Here is an 11,272-nt window from a genome sequence, read left to right as displayed (position 1 = left end):
CCTGTCTCTTCAGGCTCCCTCTCTATACAGGCTCGTGTTGAAGAATTGGAGAACGCTGTAAAGCAGATGATCTCTATTGTCGGTCTCGGTTGGGGGACTTATGCAGATCTGAAGTAGTCTCTCTTAGACCGTGTGGCTGACATTAGGTAGCTGGGTGAATCTCAACTTGCTACGCGCTACATGATGAGGCTACTCCATCTGGAATCATGCCTAACATGTTTTGAGCATTTGTTGCAGGTGGACCTGGGACCTGATATAGAGCGATGCTCAGCTCATGCCCAGCACTGGGGGGAAGTGGGAGCAGGAGGTCCGAGCAAGGGACATAGCTGACTTGGAATCCCACATCACCCTTTTGACGGCCCGGAAATTTTTACTGCTGGCCCAGATGGACGCCTCTACTTCCACCATTGCCCGCCTAAGGGCGAAACTAGAGAAAGAGGAGATGACTCTGAGGGGGCTGCAGTTTGAGAGCAGGAACGCCTACAGGGCTATTGGAGAGGCTACCCGAAACCTTCAGACGTTGCGCCAGGAGGATGCTATTGCCGCCTCAACCTTTGAGGCCTGGATCGAGAAGGAGGCGGAGGACGAGGCTCAGGAGGACCACACAAGGAGGGTGGCCGCTGCTAAAGCGGAGCTTGCGTCCTTCAACTTGCTAGACTAAGCTCTTAGGGTTGAAGTAGTTCTAAGACATTTTCACTAATTTTGTTTTAGATGTAATGTTATGACTTATTTGGCTGTGGAATCATAACTTTGTTCAAATGTATTGTCTTAGAACTGGTTGATGGATGAAATTTATGATTTCTTGGTTCCCTAATGCATTTGTGCATATACCCCCCTAGTTGTTGTTGCCTTTTATTATCCAGTACTTTTATTCCTCAGTGAGTTCATCGTAGGCAGGCTTGGACCATTAACGAATTTGAATCGGAGGGATTCAATCCGCGGGCGGGTCTGAAACAAGTGAGTTCAGGTCGTAGGTGAGCTCTGCGTTTGCGTGAGTTTTAAGCCACTAAGGTTGAACTTCTAGCTGAATTGGCACTTCAGCCCGTAGATGAACTCTACTGTATGGTGAGTTCCAACTGTATGCAAACTCTAGCTGTTATGACGCAGTTCAAGCGTAACGAACTTCTGAAGCTTATATGGCGAGTCTCAAGCTGAAGCGAACTCTAGCTGTATAGCGAGTTCAAGCCGTAGGCGAACTCTAGCTGTATGGCGAAATCGAGTCGTAGGAGAGCTTCGAATTGGACGAGCAACGTGTCCGTTCATGGCTCTATGTGCTCACCAGCTAAGATGTGATGCGGCCTAATTATGTACCAAAATATGTTGCAAGTGCACAACCGTGTCAAGTTATAGAATAAAGTTATTGATCCCACGAGGAAGGTGTTTTGGAGGAAAAAAATATAAAATCGGTTCTTATGTTGTGTGCGTGACAAATAGGAGTGATGAGTGAATATGATTGTGGAGAGATAATGATAGTGAAAGTGATAGTGTGTAAATCAATGTTTTTGAGAGTGGATGTGAGTAAAAAAAAATGTGATCAACAAGGCAAGAAGGAAGAATGAATAAAATCGAGAAACAAATAAAAAATCAAGAATGTAAAGATAGCGGATTCAATTAAAGATATGGGTAATCTAGAATTGAATCCACTTCTTAGAAAAAGATGATTCCCTAGAGGGTTCTAGCCTAAAGGCGAATCAAAGAAAGTGAAAATAAACAAAAAGAAAAACTAAACCCAAGAGGGTTCTAGCCTCAAGGTGAATAGTGTAAGAAATTAAAATCTAACTACAAAATAAATTACAAAATCTAAACTATAAAATAAATTACAAGAATTAAATACAATAAAATAAATCTACTCTATAAGCATGAAATAAATCTAATCTATGAGCATGAAATAAATATAAGGCAAGAGGGTTCTAGCCTCTTGGCTATTTAAACAAGAAAAATAAAATCTAATTACAAGTATGAAAATAAATCTAAACTAATAAGCAATAAAAGAGGAATAAGAAAAACAAACCTTCAAATTAATCTCCATCTTCATCTTCATCTTCATCATCCAACAAAGAGAAGAAGAGAAAAATTTAAAATGGTGAAAAAAATTATTTTATTAATTGTAATAAAAAGTTACAAATTTGGAAGGCCTTCTCAATTAAGAGTAGTCCTTCTCTCCAAAAGGAGTTAAAAATTTTTTTACACCCTTAACCCCTCACTCTCTACCCCTATTTATAGTAAACAACAATGAATAAGAGCCCTTGGATGAAGACTTAAGCCCTAAGGAATCATTTTTAGCCTTTGAGCTTTTGGGCTTGAATTCTTGGGCGTTTTGCTTGTTTTCTTCATTAATTCAATGAGCTTTTGCTGAAAGAAGAGATCTTGAGCTTTATTCTTCATTAACCTTCAAATTCTTCCCATAATTACTTCTCCAGCAGAGAAATTCAGATCGTGCTTCTTTATACGAATATTTGTCCATGATATATTCCGATTTCACAGATGTCAGAAATACAAAAGTTATAGATCTCGTTCTTAGCTTTCCAGAGAATGTTTATTCAGCCAATTCCGAGTTGATACGAGAGAGATATTGCCAAAATACTAAACATTACCGAGATATCCAAATTGCATGATTTGTTTCCTTTTTTACAAAACTTCTTCATTTGTTCCTTGATGGTATATTAATTTTTCTTGGGCTTTTGGGCTTGGACTTTTGGACCTTTTTTGACATTTTGGGCTTCAATGCTTCATTTAATATTAAAAAAAAAATATTTGGCTTCATGGGCTTTATTCTTTTGCTTTTGGCTTTTGGCTTTGGTGTTAAATCAAGGGGCATTTGTTGAGAGATGAGAGTTTGAGATTTATTCTTCATTAACCTATAATTAAAAGATAAAAATAATTATTAATGGTATATTTATTCATAAAAAAATAGATAATAAGGATATAAAATTATAATAAAATATGATTATCAAATACCCCCACACCTAAACTTTTGCTAGTCCTCTAGCAAAGAAAGAAAAATAAAAGAAAACCTAAAATAAAAGAAAACCTAACTCACTTTCGCAGGAATCGCGATTGTATTTAGAGTATATAATAAGCCTTTAAACCCCTAGGTTACCCTAGTGGACGAGTTGTAGTCTCGTGAGGGTTTGCAGTGAATATACCCATAAAATTCAATCATCTTGCCAAATTAAAGAAGTTAGTAAATAACAAAATTTACTTGATAATTGAAGCTAGTTATTACTCAAGAAAATATTTATATATATAACTCTAAGGTAAATTTCCTAGAAAATCTTCTAATTATAGCAATACAAAACCAAGCCAAACTTAGAAATTTAATTTAAAAGTTTTGAAAAGAACATGCTAACACTTTGTTTAAAATAATATTCAATTTGCTTGATCTAAAATATTTTTCAAGACCATATATACAAATATAACTATATATAAAACATTTATTTTATTTTATTTTATATTTTTTTAACTCTTTCTTCCTTGGTGATTTTTTTCTACTTTAACGGGCTTTCTAAGCGACCATTTAACGAGTTTTGGGCCAATGGATCCCAACCCAATTGGGCTTAGGTCATTAAGTATGAAAATACTCATTGGGCTTAATTACTCGGTCAACTTAGGCTTTATAAGATAGAATCACCTTGAATTTAAGAGTTTTTTTTTCTTTTGGTGCCCATTTTTCGCACTCTTCTTTTGTAAATTTTTTATATGTTTATGTATATATATTCTAAAAAATATGTAAGTCAAGACACTTTAAAAATTATTTTTAACTCTAAGCTAAGCATGCATACATTCCATTATTTTAAATAAAAATCTAAGTTAAGACTTAAGTGAAGTATACTACTTTGAAAATCATTTCTTAAGAACTTTATTTAGAGTTATCATAAAAGGTGAACTTGAGTAAATAACAGATTAGAAAATTTAAAATTTATCAAATAAATTAATTATTATATAACTCTATCAATTTGGCAAGTGACGATATTTATATAATTTTTTTTGGAAAAAAATGACAAAAATGCAACAAAAATGTTAAACAAAGAGAAAAATTAACTAATTCCCACCCCCACACTTAAATTTTGCATTATTCTCAATACAAACTCTATGATGCATAAAGTAAAGCAGATAAGAAGTGAAGTACTTACATTTGATCAGCTGATAAAAATCTGCAATTACCTTTGGTCTGTGGAGGATAGAATCAAAAATTTATTATTCTCTTCATTTTTTTCTTTTTTTTCACTGAATAAGAAACTCTAGAATGAGAGAAGAATAAATTCTTTTTATTATTCTAAAATAAACAAAACAAATAATGTAGAATGAAGTGTTCAACACGAAGAGCTCGTATTCTACATTGAATCCTACCTTATTGTTGAAAATTCTTCCCCGGATTTTAAATAAATTCAGAATGATATAATCAATAATGTGAAATTCCAAGAATTTTGGGGTGTTTAATAATTCTTGCAACAAAATAAGGTAGGTATTGTTGGTGTCATGTATTTTGTATTTTTTAATGAACTTAGACTCTTGTATTGTGAAGTTTTGTTTTCTAACAACCAATTCTTCTGTAGAGTTCTGAAAATTTGGTTGTTGATTATTCTCCAAGAATCTAAGTTCATCAAAAAAGAGTTCTTCAAAATTTAATTCAAGGCAGCAAATGTTTAACACAGTTTTATTATTCTCAAGGACCTGATCTGTTTCTTCTAAATACTCTAACTCTTCATCAAAAATTTCCTCAGAACTCAAATCAGACTCTTCTTCTTCTTCTTCTTCTTCTTCTTCTGATCTTTCCTGAATGTAATTTACTTCTAGAGGCTGATTATTTGGCTGGTCCTCTGGATTAAAAATGTTGAGATCAGCAGTCAAATTCCCAAAGGACAGCTTCATTTGACCAGTTCTACAGTTGATGAGAGCATTAGAAGTGGCTAAGAAAGATCATCCTAAGATGACAGGTGTCTGTCCTTTGGGATTGGAAACAGGCTGTGTTTCCAAGACTACAAAATCAACTGGAAAAATAAAATCTCCAACCTTAATCAGAACATCATCTAACTCACCCATAGGGACCTTAACAGATCTATCAGCCAACTGTAAGGTGCATTTGGTTGGATTCAGTACACCTAGACCCAATTGTTGGTAGACTGAATATGGAAGCAAATTAACACTGGCCCCTAAGTCTAGAAGCGCCTTATCAATGTGAGTATTACCAATGATACATGAAATGATGGGGGAACCTGGATCTTTACGTTTCAAAGGTATGGGATTTGATAGCATTTCACTGATATTGGCGGCTAAAAAGATTTTCTTTGGAACATTTATTCTCCTCTTCTTAGTGCATAGTTCTTTTAAAAATTTAGCATAAGATGGAATTTGTTCAATTACATCTAAGAGAGGAATATTGACCTTAACCTTCTTGAATGTTTCTAGGATCTTCTCATCTTGAGGGGAGTGTTTCCTAAGCCTAAGTCTATCTGGAAAAGGAGCAACTGGTCTAAACCTATCAAAAGCAGGCTCAGGTTCCGGTTCAGGTTCTTGATCATTTGAGGAGGGTGATTGTTGAATAGATTCATCAGAAGGAGAAGGAGAAGGAATTTATACTGGATCAAAAGTTTAACTTGGAGGAGTTCTTACTTGATTATTGACCTGTCTACCTGACCGAAGTGAATGAATTGCATTCACTTGAGCTTCATAGGATGAACCGCATCCTGTGTCCTTAGGGTTGACCACGGGTTGACTCAGAAATTTTCCTTTCTTTCTTTCACTCACGGCACTAGCTAGTTGACCAAGCTAGGATTCTAATCTAGCTATAGCTTGAGTGTTAGAGTTGAGCATTTGTCTGGTTGATTGCATAAAGGAATTCAGAGTGTTGGACGTTTGAGTCAACATATTCGTGGTTTGAGTGGAGGCCTTAATTATGGTTTCCAAACCCCTTTCCAAGACATTGAGACGTTTATCCTGATCTGGATTGTGAGGAGTCTGAATTATAACTTTATGAAGAGGAGACTGATTTTGATACGGCAGATTGGGTTGTTGATATTGTGGATGAGAATTGAAAGGAACTGTGTTTCCCCTAGGAAAATGTTGGGTCGAAGCGGGAGTAAAGTTTTGAGTTCCGAGAGAATTTTCTTGATTCCATGCGAAGTTGGGATGATTTCTCCAAGCTGGATTATAGGTTGGAGAGAATTGATCATTTGCAGAATGCTGGAATGCAGCGTTGACCTGTCCTAATGGCTGATTATTTCCTAAGAGAGGACATTCTTCTGAAATATGAGATGATGACAAACAGTTTTTGCAAAAAGACTCTCTAAAAAACTCCCAAGCTTCATCAGCGTTTTTCCTCATGAAATCTCCGTGGCACATTGATTCTAAGGAAGTTTTTACAGAATAATCTAATCCTTCATAAATTATTTGGCACAATCGCCATTTTTCTAAACCGTGATGAGGACATTGGATGAGAAGATCTTTAAATCGGTCAAAATACTTCCAAAAGGGTTCTCCCGAGACAATTTTAAAATTCATGATGCTGTTTCTTAGCTTCACTGTTTTATGGATAGGAAAAAATTTCTTAAGAAAAACGGTAACAAATTCATCCCAAGTTGAGATGGAATTTGTTGGTAAGCTGTACAGCCATTTTTTAGCTTTATCCTTAAGAGCAAATGGAATAAATCTAAGCTTAACCGTTTATTTAATTCTCTCATTTTAATCATAATACACACTTCCTCAAATTCCGAAATAAAAATATATGCGTCTTCTGTTTCATTACCAAGGAATTTGGGAAGCATGTTTATGTATTGCGGTCTAAGCTCAAAATTTATTCCATTTGTTTCGGGGAGCCTAATACAAGAGGGGATTACATTCCTAATGGGATAGCACATATCATGAAGAACGGGTGGATTAGGATGCTCCATTTCTATGATTGGTTCAAAGCGAATTAATCGATGTGTATTATCCCTAATCCACTGTTGCGTATATCAAACTATTTCTTTTTATACTCTTTTTTATAAAGAAAGAAAGAAAATTAGTATTTTTTAGAAGAAAAGGATAAAGAAAAATCCTAACTAAAACAAATCAAAACAATTACTTTTCAATCACTCTAATTCTAGGGTTTTAGCCTAACTCACTAGACCAGCTCCTAACTAAAAACTCCTACAGTGAAAAGATTAAAGTTTTACCCAGGTAGTTAGCCAGCTAACTAAAAACTCCTACAGTGAAAAGATTAAAGTTTTACCCAGGTAGTTAGCCAGGTAAGGATAGTACAAGAGGATGATCAGAGATCAATTAAGTACCTCGTTCCTTGCGGAGCGCTTTACGCAACCCCTAAACCTTACCTTAGACACCAACTATTCTGAAAAAACTTAAACCGGTTCACTTAAGGATTTCTTGTTCTTTAATGAGCTCGAGTCCTTAGGGGCCAACGTCTAATGAGTTTTAGAAGGTTTGGGTTTGTGAAGTGAGGAATTAGTGATTTGTGGGCTAAGGAAAGGGTGATGAAATCCCTCACCTTATCTTGATTATGGGGTTTTGCCCTTAAAAATATTTTTAAGTGTGTGCCAAATCAAGATGCTCAAATCACTTGGTGAATTCCTACTAACAATATGAAATGCAACCCTATGAATTAAAAGCAACTAAAAAGGATGGAAAATAAAAAATCTTTTTTTAATTAGGGTTAACAATCAAACAAATGAGAAGGGGGAAATTATTTAAATTTATTATCTTGTTAGTAAATGTCAAAGTGAAAGATGGATTTTATTATGGTCAACAAAAATATTTTTTTTTAAATCCTAATTGTCTCTAATTGTGAAGCTAACTAAAAGAGGTGGAATTGAAAACGCTAGAAAGAAGACTTACCCGAAAGAAAATCTTCAAATCTAAGTTCTCCAATCCGCGATCTTCAATCTCCAAGCGTTTCCTTCACAATAAACACACAAGTTAAAGAACCAAAATAATTAAAACCTACTTAAGCACCTTCCCCGGCAACGACTCCAAAAACTTGATGCGGCATAATTATGTACCAAAATATGTTGTAAGTGCACAACCGTGTCAAGTTATAGTATAAAGATATCGATCCCACGAGGAAGGTGTTTCGTAGGAGAAAATATAAAATCGGTTCTTATGTTGTGTGCGTGACAAATAGGAGTGATGAGTGAATGTGATTGTGGAGAGAATGATTGTGATTGTGTAAATGAATATATTTCAAGAGGGTTCTTGCCTCAAGGTGAATAGTGCAAGAAATTAAAATCTAACTACAAAATAAATTACAAAATCTAAACTATAAAATAAATTATAAGAATTAAATGTAAGAAAATAAATCTACTCTATAAGCATGAAATAAATCTAATCTATGAGCATGAAATAAATCTAAAACAAGAGGGTTCTAACCTCTTGGCTATTTAAACAAGAAAATAAAATCTAATTACAAGCATGAAAATAAATCTAAACTAATAAGCAATAAAAGAGGAATAAGAAAAATAAACCTTCAAATTAATCTCTATCTTCATCTTCATCTTCATCATCCAACAAAGAGAAGAAGAGAAAAATTTAAAGTAGTGAAAAAATTATTTTATTAATTGTAACAAAAAGTTACAAATTTTGAAGACCTTCTCAATTAAGAGTAGCCCTCCTCTCTAAAAGGAGTTACAAAAATTTTTACACTATTAACCCCTCACTCTCTACCCCTATTTATAGTAAACAACAATGAATGAGAGCTCTTGGATAAAGACTTAAGCCCTAAGGAATCATTTTTAGCCTTTGAGCTTTTGGGCTTGAATTCTTGGGCCTTTTGCTTCTTTTCTTCATTAATTGAATGGGCTTTTGCTGAAAGAAGAGATCTTGATCTTTATTCTTCATTAACCTTCAAATTCTTCCCATAATTACTTCTTCAGCAGAGAAATTCAGATCATGCTTCTTTGTACGAATATTTGTCCATGATATGTTCTGATTTCAGAGATGTCATAAATACAAAAGTTATATATCTCGTTCTTAGCTTTCCAGAGAATGTTTATTCAGCCAATTCCGAGTTGATACGAGAGAGATATGGCCAAAATACTAAACATTACCGAGATATCCAGATTGCATGATTTGTTTCCTTTTTCACAAAACTTCTTCATTTGTTCCTTGATGGTATATTTATTTTTCTTGGGCTTTTGGGCTTGGACTTTTGGACATTTTCTTGACATTTTCGGATTCAATGCTTCATTTAATATTGAAAGAAATTGTTTGTCTTCATGGGCTTCATTCTTTTGCTTTTGGCTTTGGGCTTTGGTGTTAAATCAAGGGGCCTTTGTTGAGAGATGAGAGTTTGAGATTTATTCTTTATTAACCTGCAATTAAAAGATAAAAACAATTATTAATGGTATATTTATTCATAAAAAATAGATAATGTGAGTATAAAATTGTAATAAAATGTGATTATCAAGATGACGTGGGCACTTCGCTTCACATTAAAGACGGCATAATGGAGGCTCTTTGTCTTCCACGCTCGATTTGAACCATTGGCTAGAGATCGTGTTCAAAGCTGTCATATCTCGACTGCTCGTGCGGGATTCCAAATTACCTCACCTCCTTTGTGACCGTTCGATCTGAAATGTTGAATTGAATGGTAGGAGAGACTTTAGGCCATTCGTTATATAGCGCCCTTCTTCTCTATTGGAGAGGCCATGGTGTTCATCGTTTCCCTCTTGAGAATTTCTCTAAGAAAAACCCAAGTCCTTTCTCACCACGTCTAGGATGGCACCGCGAGCAAAGGTACCCGTCTCGAAGAAGAGAGGGAGGAACGCCTCTTCCTTCGCTGTCGCTGAGGCGAGTTCATGATTTTGATCTTGTTGTCCTGTTGAGCAGCTCGAGAGGGGGTGCCGAACATAGAGGGGCTAGGGCCTGAACCCAAATCCGCGGCCATACCCACTTTTACGGTCTGCTTCTCAGCCAGGAGCAGAGCCTCATCCCGAAATCCCCTCCCTCGTCGCACTTGCTCACGGCCAGGAGCTTATTTCCTCCGAATCCATTAATCTATAGGCACAGGTTAAAGAATTAGAGAACACCATAAAGCAGGTGATCTCCATCATCGACCACAATTATGGTACCTACACGGATCTCTCTCAGACTGTGTGGCCAACATCCGGCACTTGGGCGATTTTGAACTTGCCATACGCTGTTCGATCTAGAACTGCTCCTAACGAGGTTAGAAGACTTGCGACAGGTGGATCTAGAGCCTGACGTGGCGCAGTTCTTAGCTCTAGCCTAGCGTCGTGGGACGTGGTAGCGAGAATGCTGAAGGAGGGACATAGAAGACAAGGAGCCCCTCATTGCTCACTTGGACAGCCGACAACGTCTGTTGCAAGTTGAGATGGAGGCTACTATTTCCTCGGTTGTTTAGGGCAGGATCCCGTATGTCGAGGGGGAATCGACTCGGACGGGCCTATGCCTCCAGAGCAAGACTGTTCAAGGCACCCTTGCAAGGGAGAGGAGTATTCTTCCGACGCTGTGTCAAGAAGATACTACAATCATTGCTTCTTTTGAGGCCAAGATCAGGCAGGAGGTGGAGGACAAGGCTCGCGCAATCCATGCTGAGAAGATAGCCGCGGTCAAGGCAGAGCTCGCATCTTTTAGCTTTCTAGGATGAGCTTGTAGAATAGGAGTAGATTCAAGATATCTTGTTCGATCTTTTGTTTCCAATAAAATGTTATGACTTGTTTGATTGTAAAGTCGTAACTTTGTTTGAATGTATTATTTTGAAAACTGCTGATGAATGAATTTCGCGTTTTCTTGATTCATCAATACATCGTGCATGCACTCCTTTTTGCTTTTACTGCTGCGTATCACTATCCAACACTTTAGCTCTTTTAGTTAGGTTGGTAATAGACAACTTCGAGCTTAGGTGACCTCGCGCCATAGGCGAGCTCATGCCGTGGGCAAACTCAAGCTTAGGCGAGTTCATACTACAGGCGAACTCAAGCTTAGGCGAGTTCATGCCATAGGCGAACTCAAGCTTAGGTGAGTTCATGCCACAGGTGAACTCATGCCGCGAGCAAACTCAAGCTTAGGTGAGTTCATACTACAGGCGAAACTCAAGCTTAGATGAGTTTATTCCATAGGCGAACTCAAGCTTAGGCGAGTTCATGCCACAGGCGAACTCAAGCTTAGGCGAGTTCATGCCACAGGAGAACTCAAGCTTAGGTGAGTTTCGAGTGTAAGGTGACCCTCACACAGCAGGTAGGTTCTCAGGCACAGGAGAACCCCGGGCGAGCGAGCCACGTGTTCGCCTACAGACCCGTGTGCTTGCCAGCAAAGGCGG

This window comes from Asparagus officinalis, chromosome 1, assembly GCF_001876935.1.
Source record: "Asparagus officinalis chromosome 1, Aspof.V1, whole genome shotgun sequence".
Lineage (NCBI taxonomy): Eukaryota > Viridiplantae > Streptophyta > Magnoliopsida > Asparagales > Asparagaceae > Asparagus > Asparagus officinalis.
Note: the sequence above shows the minus strand (reverse complement) of the source record.